Source organism: Chiroxiphia lanceolata, chromosome 2 (genome assembly GCF_009829145.1).
Source record: "Chiroxiphia lanceolata isolate bChiLan1 chromosome 2, bChiLan1.pri, whole genome shotgun sequence".
Lineage (NCBI taxonomy): Eukaryota > Metazoa > Chordata > Aves > Passeriformes > Pipridae > Chiroxiphia > Chiroxiphia lanceolata.
In genome coordinates, this window is record NC_045638.1 from 35,412,414 (window position 1) to 35,433,792 (window position 21,379).

Consider the following 21,379-nt stretch of genomic DNA (forward strand, 5'->3'; position numbering starts at 1 on the left):
CAGTGTATCTGGTAGTAAGTAACCCTAGCTACTTCTTCGTGGTCATACCGGTGAGTAATTTCTGTTCTTATTTCAAGACTCAATGAGCAGTTTGGAGAGCAAGGATTTTCAATTCACCACTTTCTGAGCCTGAATTCATCATGCAGGAGTGTGAAAATGTGACAAAAATGTGTGGCTCTTGATGACCAAGTTTATAGATCCCTTGCCCCTGTCTGAACAACTCTTGGACCCTCATTGGTCTCCGTGCAAAAAGGCAGAATCTCTCTGTTGGGATATCAATGAGACCTAAACCCCAGCATTTAGAAAACTGAACTGTTGCTTTAAGCATACATAGCTCACTCTCTCTCTCTCTCTGTGAAACACTGAAAAATAAGACTTTTGATGGAAAATTTCCATAAGGACACAAGGCTTCCAATCAAAATACATGAAAAGAAACTGGATCAAACTGACATTACCAGAATCAAAGATGTAGAAAATGAATCCTGTGGAATGTTTCTGATTGATTAGCACCTAAATTTAGACAAAAATTGGATTATATTGCCCACTTTAAATCTATTTTAAAATAACAACCCTAACTCTAAGGCTGAGTCCCTCTCAGGTTTCCTGTGTGTAAATAGCAAGCCCAGGAGAAACACTAACTTGACCTTCCCATTTGACAGCTGGCAGTAAGAATAATCAAGCCCAAACAACAATCCCAAAGACATTTACTTATGAAGTGAGCTCATTTCATTCAGGAATTTTGAAGGCAGTAGTCAAGGGCCTAACCCCCCCATTTCTGTAGTCATTTTTCATAGGAAAGCTACATGTTCAAGCTCCTTTTGCACACTATGAAGAACATGAAAACAGTGTTCATAAATATGCCTGGTAAGAAAACCATCCTTCTTTACAATTGAAGTCTTTGCAAACATTAGTTGTCAGCAGTGAAGCCCCTGATCTTCTGCTTCAAAACACCTATTTATCTAGAAACTATGCAAATATGAAGTAATTTTATTAGGCAGCAATACATGTCCAAAACATCAGCACATTTTTTAAATGCACTGTGACATTGTCTTGATGTGTCTTTATTTTTGAGCAGGACAGAGGAGGCTACCATAAGATAACTTCTTGAGGCTGGGTTGTGTCTTCTGGTTTTCTCCCCTCTAGCCACTTGCCCAGAATACAGCAGTTACTGTGGGAGACCAAACTTACCATACAACTTTCTAGTATTGGGTTATTTTCAATCCTGTTACACATAACTGGTACACATAACATATACGTCCCTCTGACAGAGAGACGAGGAGTGCACCCTCTTCCCACATCAAAGATACTGATGCTGAAACAGAGCACTGAGAGTAAACATTTTAAATCACCTAAGCTGGCGTTTTCTGTGCTTACAGTCATCAATGAGAGCAAATTTATCCGCATAGACAGATGCATCAGAGTTGAACCCAACCCCACACTGAAAGACAGTAGGTGAATACATGTTGTCAATAAATGTACCTGAAGGAATGTTAAAAACTGAAGGCAGAAGCAGTGGACAAGCTGCTGGTTGGTGACAGGGGGATGCCTGGGTTCAGTTTACTCTTTGCACACAGAGCTGTTGAGCCGTGCCTATGCACTAACTGGGAAATGTGACTGCAAGATGGGTAGGCACACCTCAGCCAGCTTTCTTCTAGCAAGCTGCAGCACAGGCTCCAAGTATTTAGCAGCTAAGGCCATAGAGACCCATAAGGAACAGCTAAGTGCTTGGCATCAATGTTCAAACTGAGATGACTAAGGCTGATGCAAATACTTCTACCCATGTCATAGCCTCTTCCCTAGCAGTATGGTGACATGCTCTCTAGTTGTGTCTAAACTGAAATACAGCTGTTTGCAAGGGAAGACCTGGGTTTCTTGATCAGATTGCCTGCACTAGGGAGCTGTGAATACCAGGGCACAAATATGGTGTCAACTGGGATTCATCTGAGTTCCCCACCTGTAAAAGCAGTGACAAAGTTTCCAGTGGCTCATTGAGTCTGTTAAGGGTGAAATTCATCGGAGAGGTCCAAGTGCTACCGTAGCAGCAATCTCACAAGTACAGTGGAAGTGATTTAGAAATGAATGGAGACATAGATGGAAATTATGTGTCTGAATCAAACAAATGCTTTAAAAAATCCTAACTAGATTCTCCCAATCACTATGTATAAAATCCAGAAAATGTTTATACCAGACATTCAAGGAACCAGTGTCCAAACACTAAAACTGATTATAAGCGAAGACTTAAAAAAAACCAAAAATGCCAAAGATCTGAGTATCCAGTGTATGACTTCAACCAGGGACCAGCACAGCACACACAATTTCACTTTCTGTATGGTGACCTAGTGACAGAACATTATTACAATAACTGCCCCACAGCTGGCTATTTTATACTTGTTTCTGATCTATTAGAAAACAAAACTTCACACAAATAGTCTCTTTCCCTATCTATTAAGAGACAACAAATGCAGTATGCAAGAGTGCAGTGTTATGAGACTTCCTTCTGGTGCCTGTCTGTCTGAGTTCAGTTGTTGTGCATCCAAATATCCCAAGGAAATTATATCACTTTATGATATGGTTCCACAGTCACTTCTGAGTGTATGTTTGGTTACTGCAAACCTCAGGAACAGTCTCAGGATGAGTACAGTACATGACTCTACAATAGCTAAAGATAAATATCAGGTTCAGATTTACAAATAAAACTGGTCCAAAATTATCTGGTGCTTTTTTTTTTATTTTTTTTCTGCCCCAATATGGAAAAGACACACTATGATTTTTACTACCTCCCTCACTAAAGCTAATTATGCACTTAAACCCCTTTATTTTGATAGTGGTTTGTGCAGAGTGAACTCCTTAAAACTGGTGGTAAGAGTTTTCTTTCTCGTATACTGCAGTATTGCTGTAATAATTCTGACTTCTAAATATGTGCAACATAATTTCTTAATTATCATTGCTCTATTATTAAGCCAAACAGTTCTTCCTTTATTCCTACAGCTCACAAGACACATCTTGCACAAAGGCACACATGTATTTCTTGGATTGCAAGGAACTTTGTTCTCCCTTCAGATGTAAGTAATAGGAGGGAGAAAAAATCAGTCTTGACTGAGTCTGACTCCACTGAAAAACAATTTTGAATAAACAATGAAGAAGTGGAAAGCTGTACTCCTTACCTTGTCTGGGATGTACAGTGCACCTTGAAAGCCTCTTAAATGACAGAGGAGAATTAGAAATAGTTGAAAGTTTGTACTCATCCAACCAGAGGGCTCAGGAAATGACTGTGTATTTTGCAACGATTAGCTCCTCCCTCACTTCTAAGTCTTCGCTTTTTCAAGTACAGCAAAAAAAAATCCGTCTAATGCCATGCCCTACAAATGATTTCTGTTTCACACTAAGAATATGCAGGTGGCCAGAGGAGATGACTCTGATCACCTCCATGGAAGAGAAAAATTGCAGTGTCTTCTGCGTAACTGTGACCAAGTACATTTTACTGTTGAGTGATGCTTATGTAATGAAGTGTAGAAATGATTGAGTAACGGGTTTCACTCCTAACTCTCATTTATAGAAGAGGCTTAGACCAATATTGTCAACATGATTTCAGAGTTGTGGTGCCCAACAGAGCAAGGTAAAAAAAACCCCAAGGTTATTTAAAGGAGTGGCATCCCTTGCAATCTGGACAGGCATTTGATATATGGTATATGATACTTTTATACACAGGGGGTCTCTAGGTGAAAGTCAGGAGCCCTGGAGCATCAGGGTTAGGTCCTCTGTGCATAAAACCTCTTTTGTGCCTAAAAATCTGTTTCTCTTGCCTGAATGTACCTCTTCAACTAAAAGGCACTTGTGAGACTGATCATTATGTAAAACTATTCACCTGAAAGCTATTAAAGGCCAGTTCCCCACAAGACCACAGGCAGGAGCATAGGCTGCCTTTGGTGACAGGGCACCAGCACACTGAACCCAAGGTGGAACCAGGGCTTCTGAGTCTATGAGAGACCTCATATTTGGGTTTTCTGAGACAGCAATGGGGGTCTCACTTAGCTCTGGGCATTTGCACTGCAGATGTCTACACCAGAGCTACCCATTCAAGGCACTTTTGACTGTAGGTGAGGGAGAGAAACTGTCCTGTGCAAGCTTCTTTATCTGTGAGTTTTAACATCAAAGTAAGTGTTCCTTTTGCTATATAGATTGCTTGCGTAACTTTTTTATGCAATCAAGACTCTATAAAAACTACAAACAAAATCCTTATTTTCTTAAGTTTTTTCTAGTGATCAATTCCAGTAATAACGACACCAGAGGCGTGCTCCTGCGAGACACTGATGAGATGGTCTGCACTTGAACTTCATCCTTTCACAGTCTACCACAAAATAATGAGGGTACTCAAGATCCTTGGTTTAAGCAGGTACTTAGTTGCTTTTTTGGAATGGAGGCCAAAACATTGGGATGATTCCTCAAACTACAGCTATTTATGATATAGCTTCATATGCAGAAACATCAGGGCAATTTATATTAAGCATGGTTGCAGGACAGAGACTCAAATTCTTCTTGCATTGAAACTTCTCACTTCCACATAGAAAATTGAACCAACTGTCAGACTTCTTACCATGAGCTCACAGGTAAACAGGAAGGAGTTTCAGTCTCAGAGTCTCAAAGAGTGCAAAATATATTGAATCAGACCTCCTAAAAACTAATGAGATTTGGTTCGCTTCCTAGTTTGTTCTTTTTTTTCTAACAACAATATTCTTTCAGTTTAAATATGGAAGGTTAGAAATAGAGTTCTTTTTTTTTCTTATTTTTTGATCCTTAAACCTACAAATAGTTAAAATTTCACAACTTTTAATTCACTACCATTTTAAAGAAGCTATTACCTCTAAAACTGTGGAAAGAAACTTTCAGAATGAAAAAAATTAGCATTTACTTTTGATAAAAACCATGACATTTTAAAATCCTGGAGTATTATATGATAAAGTATATGCAGTAATTAATGCTGTGGTACAATATACTGTTGTATATCATATTATAATTAAAAGAAAATTATCTAGTAATTAAAAATAATAATTACTACTACATGGTAATCAATTTGATGGCATTCAGTTGTTCATGTTAAATTTCTTTAGAAAGCATTTAGGTGCTAAGAAAACATCCCTCTGAAGACTAGTCATGTCTTTCAGAATGACTATGAGCAATGGTGTGAATTTTTACAGATGAGTTTCCTTTGGGTGAAGTTCTAGCCCTCTCTAAGTCCACACTCAGCTTCTTATTGAGCTCAGTAGGGACAGGAGTTCACCTTTATAGTCTTCCCTGGAGCTATCTCAAGCAATTTATGAGTATTTGGGTCACTGCCTTTGTTGGTAAGTATTTGCATGACTGTATTCTCCTGGGAGACAGGGTGGGGTGGGGGGGGGGTGTGGGCGGGGGGGGGGTCACACGACTTTTTTTTAAGACACTTTAGACTAGTTTGGTGATATTTTAGACTTTTTTTTAAGTGATGTTAGAAAGCTCCTCAGTATCTCTCCAGTGCAGAGATCTTCCTCTAGGGTCAATCTGCACCAGCCTTGAGGGTGACCTGAATGTGGCTCTGGTTCCTGGAGCTCAGAGGAAGCAGATGCAGATGGGGATTTGATTTGCACAAGGCCCTGAGGGCTCCCCAGCCTCAGGACATACCAACCCTTTGCATAAAAGTAGAGAAAAAAATAAACAGTCTTGGGAGTTGCACTAAGGCTAAATGTGGTTATTCATTAACAGCAATGTTATTCCCAGAGAAGCAAACATTAGCTGCTCTTCTGCAGCTAAGGCGTGTCTGGGGTAACACACAATTGCTTAAATACAGGACCAGCTTTGGGTCCCTCTGATGGACCCAGCCTGGCAGGCCATGAACAAAGGAAGGTCTAACCACAGAAGAGCATGACATGATGTTATCTGCGACATGAAAATGAGAGGCAAGCTGTCATTGCACCTTCCCAAAGGGTTCTTCATCTCAGCTTGAGATGCACTGGGAGACAAAGAGAGCTTGCACAGGTGGTGGTGGAAAGGTCTGTAAGCACAGTGATATGGGAGTGTGAACAGGGTGGTAGAGGGTGGGCAACATCAAGAAAGTCCTGTGCTTTGGGAGTGAGAAGACAGAAGGGTAAATCCGTATGGAAGTGAGGGAAAGTCGCAGAAGCAAGGGAGGATAAGAGAAGGAGTCCCTGAACTGTGGAAGGAGGGCAAGCAGAACAGAACGGGAGGAAAGAGGCCCCGGTGACATCCCTCCTATATCATAGCAAAGGGGAAGGAAGGGATAATGTAGGGTCGCGGTCTTTATATGATAAAGAATGCTGTACGCTCTTCGTGAGGTGGAAATCAAAGAGGCTTTATTTGAATTTCGTGCTCCCTTTTATCCCCTAAAACCATGTGACCTTCAACCAATGGGGTTGTCTGTCCCTGCGTATGTCCCTTGGTTCCCCTGCCCCTGGGACACGCCTCCTACAGGAGAAGAGTATTCTGAGAGACTTTTGCTTCTCTGTCATCCAGAACCAGGAGGTCTGAGCAGGTCTCCAGGCCTCATGCACTTGGTCCATTCTCGGCAGGCAAGATCCCCATGGCATGAACTGTCCCACAGCAAGGTGAGCTTTTTTTTTTGATGGATGAATGGAAGGCAGACAACCAGTGAAAAGAAAGGAGAGACCTCTGCCTCACAATTAACCTGATTATCTCCAAGCTCTCTAAAACCCACCCACTTCCAGAGCTCAGAAGTGAGTTGTGATGCCAGCAGTGACAGGACAGACACAATACATGACAGACAGAGTACATTACTTTGGTGCTTATCTTTCAGGTGGCAAAACTCATTTTTGCCTGATGACATTGATGTGCATACTATGATGCCGTAACATATCTGAAGAAACTCCAGCCCTCAGTTGTGATTGCTTGTCCATTTCAGTGCTAACATGCAATCATCAGTGGAGCTCTCCAGAAAGAAGACGTTCCCATTAACTCTCCAGGGAATAAGCAGGTGATGTTGGCCAATTGTTTCTAAAGTCAGATTCATAATCCAGATGCTCTAGTCCCATGAAAGGGTGGTATGGTGAGAAAGAAAACCTACCTAACAAGGTTGTTTTGCATGGAAGGTGTGTCCTGATTCCTTGTCCAATGTCACAGCCTTCAAGGGTCAAGACATTTTGATTCATAGTCATTTATCCTCTAAAATGCATGTTCATGAGGTTTTGTCCAAGAGCAAATGAAGGGAAAAAAACCCTCAAAGACAGAAAGATTCATCTCAGTGTTTTCAAACTGACATGAGTTTTCATTTCATCATAGGAAATTTCAGTCACAGGAAATGAGTGCTGCTGTCTAATTTGGTGGCAGTGATAGTTGTACATGATTTGGATCTTTGGGTTTTTTTGAGATGGACCTTCCATCTCCTGGGGGAGCATTTCAATCATTGGACTGCAGTGTAGTTGGAGGTCAAGATCTCTCCAACTAGATCTGTTGTACCACATCCAGGGAAACTTCCTAATTTTTACATTGAGATGAGTGTCCTGGTTATGCCCCAGAGCCAAACTGTCTCACGACTTTCAGCCTTTTAACATCTCCTCTCCCTCCAAACACACTCACACATGCCCCTTGGTTTCTATACAAAACTGGAGGCATTTTGCAAAACAGACTCCTGGCATGTATTTTTCTTGCAGCCTGAGCAAGGGTTCCTGTGCTGTATGAAGCAAAGTAGGAACAGGTGAGACCTTATTGCAAGCATGGGGTGAGAAGAAGTCTGGGAAGGAAGAGAGGGAGAGTGATGGCGGGTGGCAGAGAGGAGTTAATATTCTTGATGTGCAAGGGGGATGAAGAAGCAAGAGAGTAAGGAAAAAGGGAAAGAGCCCTTAAGTAGGATGAAACCTGCAAATCTGGAATAACGGGGCTCATCAGATGCACTGTGGCATGCATCAGAGTGCAAGTTCAGATGCAGCATTTGTCTTTCCTGTTCTATGTTGTACAAAATACTGAACTACCCTCTGTGCAGAATGAATCTGCGGTCTGGTGACTAGTGACTGTTCCTGGGAGGGAAGGGATGCTTGTATTGAGAACCAACAGGCACCTCAGTTTCCTGCAGCTGAAACTAAAACCCACTTTGTGAAGCACCAGAGCTCTGCCTCCAGGTCTATGAATGCCACCTACAGCATTCCCTGTGAACCTAGTACCGACATTTTTAGAAAGAATAATCCCATGTACTTGGGATGAAACTAAAAAATTAATTGTCACAAAACAAAGTTATTTCTTTATTCACTGAAAACTATTGAAATTTACATCCCTGATCTTCAGCATGTTGGGGTTTTTAAGGTTTTAATCACTCTGTCGTTGCCATTTTGATCACTGCCTCCACTGCAGCAGTTCACAAGCTGACTCCGAATAAATCCACCTGCACATCACGAAACAGCCAGTGCCTTAGCTTGAATTGACTCAGCTTTGAGAAAACCAATAACTACTTTTGAAATTGTTTAGAAAACTGCATGTTTGCTGACTGATTGCTGGCCTGACTAAACCCTACAAGGCAGATTTCAGTTTGATAATCCTGATAGTCAGACTTTAAAAGCGACTTCCGCTTGCTACTTTTATTTCAGGGTATGATTCCCACATAAGTGCGTTTCCCCTCATTTTTCAGTCAGTGTAAAGGGGCCATTAATAGTAGGGGAAGAAAAAATAAGGAAAAAAAATAGTGCAGGGATCAGAATTTCTGTGGGAGAAGTGTTGGGAGGAGGCAGGATCCAGACCTTGATCTATGAGGTTACTACATCTTGCAGGGGGAGCTCTGTCCCAAACAGAGAAAAACAGAGTGATCAGAAGCACAGGCAATTTCAGTTGAGAGAAAATGCACTCAGTTGTTTCCATTTTCCAGGCACCTGCTTGATCTAGGCCTCTGAGATTAGATAGACGTGGCCAAACACCCATTCTCTGAAGTCCTTCCAAAGAGAGTCAGCTCAAAAGAGAAATCTATGTGGTTCTGCAGAAAGCAGTGGTCTCTCTCCAGTCTTATGATTAAAACAACTTAGTGTTACCCCAGAACTGAACTCTTGCTTGATCCTCTGCCTCCTAGTTCCTAGGAGATGCTAGTAAAACCACTTCAACCACATTTTTCCCAAAGTAGACATATTATTGGTTCTCAGTTTCTGGGAGCATCTCTTGAAACACAGAGGGATTGACCCATTGAAATCAGTATGGGCAAGGCTTTGGTCCAGAACTGTGTTACTAGGGACATATAGGTCCCAGCAAAACTTCTGCTGATGGTCATAGAATCATAAAATCATCGTTGAATGTTAGAATAGTTTGGATTGGAAGGGATCTTTAAAGATCATCTAGTTTCAGTCCCCCTGCAATGATCAGGGACATCTTCAACGAGGTCAGGTTGCTCAGACATCCAATCTGACCGTGAATGTTTCCAGGAGGAATCTACCACCTCTCGGGGCAACCTGTTCCAGTGTTTCACCACCCTCATTGTAAAAAATTCTACCTTACATGTAATCTAGATTGACCTTCTTTTAGTTTAAAACCATTACTCTTTGCCCTGTCGCGACAGATCTTGATGAAAAGTCTGGCCCCATCTTCTTATAAGTCCCTTTTAGGTACTGGAAGGTGCTACAAGGTCTCCCCAGAGCCTTCTCTTCTCCAGGCTGAACAACCCCGACTCTCTCAGCCTTTCTCCATAGGAGAGGTGCTTCAGCCCTCTGATCATCTTCATGGCCCATCTTTGGACACATTCCAATAGACCCACGTCTTTCCTGTGTGGAGGGCTCCAGAGCTGGAAGCAGTACTCCAGATGAGATTTCATGAGAGCAGAGTAGAGGGGCAGAATCATGTCCCTTGACCTGCTGGCCACACTGCTTTTGATGCAGCCCAGGATACAATTGGCTTTCTGGGCTGGAAGTGCACATTTGCCAGCTCATGTCCAGCTTGTCATCCATCAGTACCCCAAGTCCTTCTCTGCAGGGCTGCTCTCAATTCCTTCATCCTCCAGCCTGGATTGATACTGAGGGTTGCCCTGACCCAGATGCAGCACCTTGAATTGGGCCTTGTTGAATGTGGTAACATTTCCATGGGCTGACTTCTCGAGCTTGTCCAGGCCCTTGTAGATGGCATCCCATCCTTCAGTTGTATCAGCTGGACCACTCAGCTTAGTGCGTTCTGCAAAGCTGCTGAGGGTGCACTTGATCCCTTTGTCTATGTCATTAATGAAGATATTAAATAGGGTCCCAATACAGGTCCCTGATGGACACCACTTGTCACTGATGTCCCTTGGGACTTGGAGTCATTGACCACTACCCTCTGGATGTGACCATCCAACAGTTCCTCTTTCATCAAGCAGTCAACCCATTGAATCCATCTCTCTTCAACTAAGACAGAAAGAATGTCAAGAGGGACCACGTCAAAGGTCTTACAGAAGTCCAGACAGACAATATCTCTTCCTTTGTCTGCTGACATAGTCACTCCATTGTTGAAGGCCACTTGGTTTAGTCAGGCAGGATTTTCCCTTGGTGAAGCTGTGGTGGCTGTCCTGAACCACCTCCCTGTCCTTCATGTGCCTTAGCATAGCTGTCGGGAAGATCTGTTCCATGATCCAGGTTGGTAGTTCCCAGGGTCCTCCTTTCTTCCATTCTTAAAGATAGGTACAATGTTTTCCCTTTTTCCAATTACCAGAATATTCACCTGTCATGACTTTATGAATATCATGGAGAGTGGCTTGGCAACTACATCACCCTCAGGACTCTGGAATGCTTCTCATCAGGTCCCATAGACATGCACAGTCAGGTTCCTCAGTTGGTCACAAACCAGATCTCTTACAGTGGGAAGCACTTTGTTCCCCTAGTTCTCAGTCATCAAGGTTGTTTGGCCACCTTAGTCACAAGACTTGTTTCCTTCCACACCTCAGCAGCAAACCCAGACACTTCAGTGCCTGGTGAGCAGACTGGCAGGAAACCAATGCTTCCTGTCTTCCTGTTCCCTGATTAAGCAAGCTCATGAATATAACACAAAATGGTTTGGGTTAGAAGGAACCTTTAAAGATCACCCCAAATGAAGGATATGCAAGTGGAAAAGCTTTTCTTTAAACTTCCCAGCTTCCTAGATCCTGGTAACCACTCTGTCTAACTCTTGGACAAAACAGGCAGGAAAATGGTGAGCTCCTGCAAAAGTCAGTGCTTAGGGAAGCAAAGTATTTTCTGTGGTGAAAAAAAAATATTTTTAATGCTTTGGTTTTCTTTTTGCATTTTCTTCTATCAACTAAAGTGTTTCAGTTTTGTTTTGCAGCTGTTTGAAATATGGGGGTTTGGGGGTTTGTTGCCCAGATATAGAATGTGACAAATTGGAATATGCCTGGTAGATGCTTCAGAGCAGACATCTGCTCTAGAGAGGATGCTGAAAAATGAGGCTGTGGCTGTCACACACAGGATGGTGGGATCCCTGTAGATTTTGGTTGGGTTTTTTTTTTCCCTCTGTCCCCTTCTTACATCACGCATCTGCCTGGAAAATGTGTTCACCCATGTTTGGGTAAGCAGATGCTGTGAAGTCTTGACTGCCACCATAAATTCCTTGAAGACGCATCTACTTATACCCCCAAGAAAAGGTGTACAAGATACCAGCCTGCCTACTGAACAAGAAGGGGAAAAAAACAGATTGAAGAGTTATCAGCTGGCCAGCATCAGAAATTCCACCGAGGCAGGGTGTTTGTCATCCTGGCCTTTAAGGGAACTCAGGATTAAGTCCAGCAGAGAAGTGGGAGGACCTTTCCTTTTTTTTTTTTTTCTTTTTCAACTGTTAAAAGGTTGTTTTTCAGATGTTCTATAAGACATCCTATTTGTCTCTAACTTCTCTGATTACAAACGGATTACAGGAAGGAAACACTCCACCCAGTTTCTTAATTTATCATGCACCATTGCTTAAAGGTGTCATCCGTGTCTCAACAGAAATCTCTTTTCACCCTTTCTTTTTAAGAAAAAGAAAAGAGGAAAATAAAAAAAAAGCAGATGATCTTGGTGCTCATTAATTATTTATTCGGTGCCTGTTACACCCAGAAAAGCTTTTGATTTTTCCAGACACACATTTGCTAAGAAATCTTTCCAGCAATATACAAAACCATTTAGTGGTGAAAGGGAATGGGGTGTGTAAGAGAGAGGTTGGGTGGTGCATATTTCCAAAGGGCTCTGTATTGCAGCTCAAATCAAGAACCTGGATTCTATTCCTATGATATAAGCATCAGTCAGTACTTCTAGTCTTTAATTTATATGAATAATTTATTCATAAATTATTCATTTAGTCTTTAATTATTTCATCAGATATAAGAGTGAGGGTCAAATTGTGTTCCCAGCTCTGCTAAAGTGCAAGCAAAACCATGGCAACTCCTGGAATGAGTCCAGTATTCCTGACATCCTCACAGGGCTACAGCTTTGCTTCTGACATCCTCATTACCTTTGCTTGCAAATCTGTGCGTTCAAAATGCTCCCACTCAGGGCAGACCGTGTACTTCGAGGTGACTCAGCCTTAAATCTGCTCATGCATGGCTTTAGGGATGGAAAGGCAGTGGGGAGGGGAACGAAGCAAGGAAGTAAGCAGCCTGGTTTGGGAAGCCTTTATAGGAGTGCCCAAGCAGCTACAGAAGAGTCGTTCAGGGTGCTTGCTGTGACAGCTGTCCTCTTAGCTGCAGGTTTCCAGTGGAGTGGCAGCCTCACATGCACACCTCCTGTCTTGGGTGCCCACAGTTCTCCAGACGTGGCTCAGCTTGGGCTCCCACAGGGCACAGTTGAGGCCCATGGCGCTGTTTGTGTGGCTGATATTCACTGGCAGCAGACGTGGACCTAGGGCCAATCTTGGAGCAGCAGGTGAGACAGTAAGACCAGTGCCTGGTGAGAGGAGAGATGTAAAGCACCAGGTTGATTTTCCACTATGTTACACTTTGCCATACACTTCAGATATTGGGGGCTGCATAACATGATGGGCCAAGCCCAGAAATGGCTGATAAAAGCACTGAGACCATTAGCAAATGTACATACAATGTGTTAACGTTGAATGTATCAACGATGCAAACACTGATTGCAAAGAGGAAGCTAAATTTGCATAGACAGACTAAAGTTAATCTGTGGGGGTTTGCCATTCAGTTTTTAACTGCAGACTCCGTCAACTCATCTGCACTTACCCTTGACCAAGGCAACAATGAATTTTGCTCAGTCCAGATATTTCTTTGCTGCATGACTAAATGTTTATTGTATTGTCCTCAGTCATTTCCTTTAGCAATGCAAAAGGGAAAGAAGTTTTAGAAGAATCTTTTTAAGCCCAAGAAATGTAGTCCAGCAGGGTGCTGGGCCCCCTCACTAAATGTACACCTTGCATTTCTAATTCAGAAACATTCATATGCTGGAGTATGCTGATGCCAAGGAAGATCAGTTCCTTTCCTACTATTCACACTGAGCTGTATTTAGTGCCAATTACTGTATCCCAATAAGTTGCAATCATTTTCTGGCAGAGAGCAGCTTACACTCTGCTGTGGTTTTTGAAATCTGAGTTTTAAAATAGTAGACTTTTCAGGTCCCAGATAAAACTGTAATGTGTATCTATTCCAGATTAAATATATTTTCAGTTCTGCAATTCTTCTCTCAGGAAGTTCTTGGCATATCTTCATTTCCATTGCATGTCTCAGGAATGTATCTGCAGATCTTCATTTGTGCCTTTTGTTGAAACTCTTTGCAGCACAATAATAACAACAATAGGATCAAAGTGGAGACTGTTTAATACCAGCAAAAGCTTATATAACCCCAAACAAACTCTTCAGTTTGGCAATATAGGCTAGCTGGATTACTGTTATCACTGTTTCAGGCATATAGCACATCATAAAAATCTTACACAAAACAAAGTTGAAAGCACCAGTGTGCTTTTTGGTTTCCCCAAATTGTGTACAAGGGGAAGTGAAAAGTTTCCAGTAAGAAGTTTTTGAATAATTGTGATGCCATTGCTAGTGAGCTGGGAGAGAGCCCAGAGACTTGTGACCCAAAGCAGCATCTCTAACATAAGCAGTGTTTCTCAAGAAAAACATAGTTCGGGTTAACAAACACATCAAAGTGAGCTGCTGTCTGTCATTCCTGCACTGAAAAGTGAAATGCGTCTTCTTAAATGGAAGAAAAGAGCTGAAGAAAACACACACCAGAGGAGCAGTTCTGAACATCTCAGATGGTTGTAACATCAAGTTACCAGTTCCTGGGCAGAGCCTGAGGCTGCTGTGTGTGGCTTGAGCCAGAGTATCACCTCCTTCTGCAGAAGGCAACACCCACAGGATGACAAAGAGAGGGGCCAAGGAGCCGGCTCTTTCCTGGGAACAGCAGGCAGCTTAGGCTCTCATGCTGTACATGTACGGCTGCTGGTCACGTTAAGGGAGAGTTTCACTGAGGGAACCCAAGGTAACAGGGGACCTGTCAGAACCCTAGGCTGATGAGGCAATGAGCAAGCAGAGGGCTGTCAGGGCAGTGTGCAGCTTTCGCTCTTGGGCATCTCTCCTCTTTTGGTAACTAATGCTGCCACAGTGGTAGGAGGGATTTGGTGAGCTATACTCAAATTGCTTTTCTAGGTAAGAATAGAAGCCCTCTTTTTTATATGAAAGAAGGCCAGATGAGTAAAGAATAAACTAATTTTATTTCTTTTTAAAATATATATAATGTATATTTTTAAGAAGCAAGTTCTCTTGCAGATCAGAAACCTTTTAACTTCTTTATTTTCATCTCAGAAAATAATATGCATTTGCACCCATAAATAATTTTTTAAGTTATTTTCTACAATATTTAATATGTCTCCTAGTTGTAATAGCAATTTAGATATTTGTACATAATGAGTCATGAAAGGGTATTCTCTTAGGCACTCTGAATAGATGTTCCAATAAATAAATGTTTCCATTAATGTGTGTTTTTACCCCCATTCAAATATTATTTCACTCTCTGGTGGGGAAGCAGCAACACACGTTCTGGGAATATCTTTTGCAGCACCTGCCTTGCTCTATGCTAGAAGTGTTATCCTCAAGATCAGAGATGGGCAATCAACCTAAAGATAACCTCTGCTTTTACACCACCCAGCCACTCATTTCCTGTGATTCCGATCACTGTGAAGGTGTGCGGGGCTCACTCGCTGCTCCTTACCTCACAGTTTGCCACAGCAGCAACTGGAGGAGAAAGGTGAGAGGAACCTGGAGGTTGAAAAGCACCGGCCCTGTGTAGTGCAGTGAAGGTCCCTCCATCCTCCCCATACATTATGTGAGATTTCATTTCTGTCATCCATCCTCCAAAGAGGACCCACACTCCATCTCAGAAATTCTAATTTTCAACTGCCATGGCTCCTGCTGCTGCAAAGTTAGTGAGATGTGGAGCAAGTTTTGGGCCACCATGAGAGGAGACAGGTAACAGGCTTCCTGGTGACTTCTGCCATGATGCTGAGCTCCTGAAGCCATGAACACAGGTGTCCTCAACTAACTATTGGACACCACAGTACAAGAAAGACATGAAGCTATTATAAAGCAGCCAAAGGAGGGCTTTGAAGACAGTGAAGGGTCTAGATGGGAAGCTGTATGAGGAGTAGCTGAGGTCACTTGGCTTGTTCAGCCTGGAGAAGAGAGACTCAGGAGAGACCTCATTGTAATCTACATCTTCCTTGTAAGGGACAGTGGAGGGACAGGCACTGACCTCTTCTCTCTGTTGACCAGTGATAGGACCCAAGGGAACTGCATGAAGCTATGTCAGGGTAGATTATGTTAGATATTAGGAAAGGGTTTTGCATCCAGAGGGTGGTTGGGTACTGGAACAGGCTCCCCAGGGAAGTGGTCACAGCATCAAACCTGCCAGAGTTCAAGAAGAGTTTCGACAATGCTCTCAGGCACATGATGTGATTCCAGGGCCTGTGCTGTGCAAGTCCAGGAGTTGGACTTCAATGATTCTTGTGGGCCCTTTCCAATTCAGGATATTCTGTGATACTGTGATTCTATGATTTGATTCACACCAAAATTCTCCAGCAGGCCATGTGCTGTCACAGCGCAAACATTACTGGCCTGATGGCAGCAGCTAAATACCAGCTTGAAATCCCTTCACTTTCACTGAAGGTGAGGAAGCACTGAGTGGAATCACACCTCTTTGACAGCAGCAAGTGTGGGGGCTTTTACTCTAGCTGCACTAAAATACACTTGTGAGTGAGGAATGAATCTGATGACCCTTGCAGGAAGGCCCCAGCATATTTTTTGTAGCTCTAATGGAGACATGGAAAGCAGCAATAGCTACCCCAATTAAGGTGGACAACCTGCTGGGCCCCTGTGAGCTGCTTCTTCCTCCTACATGGCAAGGACTTCCTTGGGGAAGCTGGATCCAGTGGCAGAGAAACAAGCCTGTTTGGCTGACTGGGAGCAAAATTTAGTCCAAAAGCATCTGCAGCAGCATTTTTCTTGGTCCCTTGCTGTCCAATTCAGAACTGAACAAACTCCTAAGAAGCAGGTAGAAGCCAAATGAAGAAAAAGGCAGAAAAATTAAATAATATTTTCCAGGAATTCTTTGTTTCCTATGTAGTCAGGCAATATGGCTTTGTGAAAAGAAAAGACCTCTTCAAGGACCTGAAAGAAAACTTTTCTTGGGTTGATTTCTTTTTCCACATCTAATGTGAAGTAATCTTTAATCTTAATTTCAGATCTTGATGGGAAATTTAAGAATTCTGATTTTTGAACTTACAGTAGATGCTAGACAGCAAGTAGATTTTCAAGTCTCTGAGCACATGTAAGCTTCCAGAAGACCAAAATATTTTGTTTCCCCAGTTGCCACAGGATGAACCAGTTTATACTGGATTTTCTATCCTGCAGATTCCTCCTGCTCCACCTCAGATATTGGGGGATATTATTCACCTTCCTTCTCAGCTCCACCCACACAAGAGATGAGGGGCTCCATCAGCTTTTATTAATATGTGGTGATCCTGCCTGTAATCTCTGATTCTAGAAACATAACTGCAAATGTGAGAGGCTGAGTCTTTAATGAGCCCATGGCTGTGGATGATAAGGAATACTTTCTGCAGGTTTCAGCTCCATCTATTTTTCTTTGTAACAATGGAGAAAAATGAAATGTGGTTTTCAAATCAGCAATTTTATGACACATTTAGTTTGCATTCCTTAATGAGAAAGCATTAGGGAATACCAACACTTAAAAAGGAGAAAGAATATGAACAAATGGGATAAAAAAATAAAGTTAGTACATCACTAATTGCTGCTCACTAAGCTACACTGAATGAAACTAAATTTAACTGTTTGCTAGTCTAATTTTCTACATCACACATGTATAAGACTCGATTGGCACACCTTCCTCCCCCCATATGAAAACATGTACGTTCAGGAGCATGAAACCCTGAAACCTTGCTCCCAGCTGCAGCAAGATCCTCCTTCCCTGAAGAACTCCCCAGCTTCCCACTTTTGAGAAGAGCTGTGTTGTCCCTTCCATACAGCAACAGCTGGCACCACAAACATCCTCCTGCTCCTGCCAGAATAAGGCAGGAGCAAACAACTGCTGTCCAAGGAAAGGGAAGAGACGGGGCAGGAGGGACAGCCAACCCAGATGCTATTCCAAGTGTTTGCTATGGTCCTTTGTCGTTAGTCAGCTTCAGGAAAATCAAATAAGATGACTTCAAAGTTTTTGCTTTTTATCCCTCTCTCTCCAGCTTCCTTCCCTTCAGCAGGCTCTGGATGTAATGTGGGACTCTGTCCCTTGAAATACATTTTCAAAGTGCTGGGAACGCACTGACCCCTGGACCCAATGCAAAACTGAAGTGTGCCTCTGTCAGGGCAGCTGAGACTGCAACTTGGGGAGCCTGAAAGGTCTTCAAGGACCTGTCCCTGCCCCGCTTTGACTGCCAGATGCAACAGAAACTAGAAAGCTTTGATCATCAGCTGGGACCTGCCACCCCCTGGCAAAAAATTAAATCTCCTTTCTAGAAGTGCCTATCACTCCCCAGTTGTCAAGATTAACCCAGACACATTTTTAACCCAGACACATTTTTGACTGTTTAATTTACATGAGTTGAATCCCATCTCTGTGACTTACTCCAGAAAGGTAAGTCTTAACCCATAGGTATTTTAATGAGTTAAACTCATTGCTGCCATTACTGAGCATATATCCAACATGTAACTTCTCAAAACAGGGTTTGGTATACTTAATACATGAAAATAAACTATTTTAGAGTGAAGCTTAGATAAAATCTGGTAACAGATGAGGATCAAAGTGATTTTCTCCCCCTCCCCCCATTTCTCATAAAGTGTGACATTGCTGTGGGTGTACAGGTTAGAGCAATTGAAACATGAGTCTAAGTTAGTATCAGTTGGTGCAACTGATGCTCTAGTAGATTAAGTCTAGAATCATAGAATCATAGAACCGAGTTTGAAAGACCTCTGAGATCATCAAGGTCCAACCTTGATCCAACACTGCCGTGGTTACTAGACCATGGCACTAAGTGCCACATGCAGTCTCCTTTTAAAATCCTCCAGGAACACTGAATCCACCACCTCCCTGGGCAGCCCATTCCAATGTCTGATTACTCTCTCTGTAAAGAATTTCTTCCTAATATCCAATCTAAGCCTCCCCTGGCAGAGCTTAAGACTGTAAAACAGAATATTGCTAGCTATGCATACAAATCTTTCAAATTAAAGGTGGGAGAATTAGAGAATGGGACCAGAAAGTAACATGGTACTTTTATTCCTTCACACTTTTACCTGGAGGTCCAACCGCCAGTCTCATGCATCTAGAAATCCTAAATGTAGTAAGTACTAAGATATTGTTTTAAACATCAGATTATTTCTTAAATAATGGGTTGTCATTCACTGAGATACCTATCTTCAAACCTTTTTCTGCTGCTATGGGGATGAAAAGCTTTCTCTTAAAAGCAAGAAAGGGTGAAGAAGAAAGTTCAAGTTATAATTAAAAGGAAACAATCAATACAATGAAAAAAAGATCTGAGGTGATCTGGAGTTGAACAAAAAGCAGCTTCATTTAACCACAAAAAAAAGTTCCCTCCAGGGAAAAGAGAAAAATCCAGCATCATCAGCTATTTTGAATATGACCAGGTGCAAGAGTCTCTGGCACATCTCGCTACTTGTGCAAGATGTGGGTGAATCCTTCTCTGAAGGATATTGTTGCAGCTGCAGCATGGAGATATAGGCTGCTAGCTAAATGTTTCCAGGAAAAGCCAAAGGAAACTGAGCATTCATTAAATGTAAAATTACATTTTAAAAAGTAGTTTGAATGTCAAATTGTGGAAACTTGGAGATAATAGCATGAAAACCACTCTCCCCTGCACAAACATTGTGAGGAAGTTTGTTTTTAAGTACATAACTATATTCCCCCATTTTCCCTTCTCCCTCTGCCTCAGTCAGAAGGTGGTACTTCTAGGCTACCTCGGCTCTACTTGTCTGTAGGATGTAAGGACTTCTAATGCCAATCATACATGCTATAAAACCAAGCTTTCTTGATAACGTTAATTGAAGCAGGAGCTGCATTTATGCATTCCCAGCCCTACAACACGATTCCTTTGTATCTCCACACAAAGTAGGCACTGTTCTGGCTCGGTATCTATTGATAACCAGACTCAAACATTTGCAAGGAGAGAAGCCTGGGGTACACTTGACCTCACCTGTGTCCCAATCTTCTGAAACCTGGAGAAGGGAGGGACACTGGGATAGGCTTGGAGATTGAGCTACACCTGTGGCTGACCATGGACTGGTGTGTAGGTGCATCTGGGGTTGAGTGCAAGTCCAGTTGTAGACAAAATGCAACACTTGCCCGGGAGCTGCCATCACACATGTAGGGCTTGGAACATGTAGTGATGAGCAGCTACCCACCAGGTGGTGCCATGCAAGCATAAGAATACTGTCACTGGTTTACTGTAGTACCTCTAAGCCAGAACCTCGTGCTCCTCCAACTCTGTAGAATCTGAGTTATTCCACAGATAAGCCTTCTTTTTTTTTTTTAGCAGAAATCAGCCCTAAGAAATAATTCTTGCAACTCTTTTTCTACCCTGCTCTTTAGAGCTTTATTTTATTTTTCAAGAAACAATATAAAATAAACACAAAGAACATGAAAGAAATTATTCATATGATTAATAATATTTTGACACTATCTCTGTGTACTTTTCTTTCTCTCAGCATTGAACAGACATGTATTCAGTCTTGAGATAAAAGTTTCAGTTGATGTTTGAGAGTTGAAAAGCTTATGCTTATCAACCATGCACACAAGAAAACTGGTGTTACAATAATGAAAAATTTTGGGGGGTTGGTCAGCAGATATCAAGACTGACAGAAAACAGCTTGGGATGGAAGTGTATAACTGCTGTCCCAGAGTGGGAAGTGACCTCTGACATACTCTCTCTTTCTTCTACTTGTCCTCAGGATTGCTTTTACTAGCATGGCCTGCCCTTCTTCTGCTCCTTCCCCCTCCCTCATCTTAGCAATGCTTTTTAGAAAACAAAAGGTTATCTTCAGTCCTTGGTCTTCCATCTCCTTTCTGAACATCCCGAGGAGGACTGTTACTCATCTTTACAAGCATTTGACTTCCTTTTGTCCCTTTTCCATTTGACTCATTCTCCTTAAGGCATCCACTGCGTCCAATTTCCCATTCTGGATACAGCTGATCCTGAGGGCCGAGGCGCCAGAGGCAGCAGGAAAATCTGGTGCTTTTGGAGGCAGGAGATAAATAGCGAACCAGAGGCAGAAGATGAGAAGGGATTCTCAATACATGTCACTTTTGGGGGGCTCTCTGGGCTGTTTGGAGATTTGATGCAAATGAGAGGAAGTGAGCTGGGAAAAAATGGCTGAATCCTTATAGTTTCACCAAGATAGCCCTGAAGTATAACTCAAAAACCTTTAAAAAAAAATGTGAAAAATCTTAAAGCCCAAGAAGCAATGGCCCACAATACATGAATATAGCCATTTTGAAGTAGGATCCTAAATACCCAGCTAAAGGGTGACAGAGTTTGCAGATGTTGAAAGTAAAACACTTTTACCTATCTCAGAGCTCCTGGGACACAGCACCAGGCCCAGGACTCAGTGCAGATGGCTTGGCTTCACATCAGAGGAGATCCTTGGATGAAGATGTCTGAGACTTGAGGATAGAGGGGCAAGTGCCCCCATCTCAGCTACTCAGAGAGCTCCCTCAGGTTGAGCAGGGTCATAGCAAGAGATGCTGCTGAGTCAGTTTTGGATTCCTGAGGCTGAGGAAGAGGCACCTGCTGAAAACCACTGTTGCTCATTTACAGGGAATTGCTGCCAAGATAGGGCAGGAAGAACATAATGCCATAGCTTTGATATATGACTGAATTGGTGGGTTTCTGACCCCTAGGCAGAGGATTTTAACTGAAAGTTCATTCTCATATTACT

The 21,379-nt window shown here is 42.4% G+C and overlaps 1 protein-coding gene across 1 annotated transcript in view; it reads right to left on the reverse strand.

The window, feature by feature from the left end:
- Nucleotides 1-3,201, reverse strand: part of P2RY8 (P2Y receptor family member 8) — a 30,813-nt gene extending 27,612 nt beyond the window's left edge. The window contains 1 exon segment of the mRNA XM_032679481.1: nucleotides 3,165-3,201. The gene's annotated coding sequence lies outside the window, so the exon portion shown is untranslated.
- Between the last annotated feature and the right edge of the window lie 18,178 nt (nucleotides 3,202-21,379).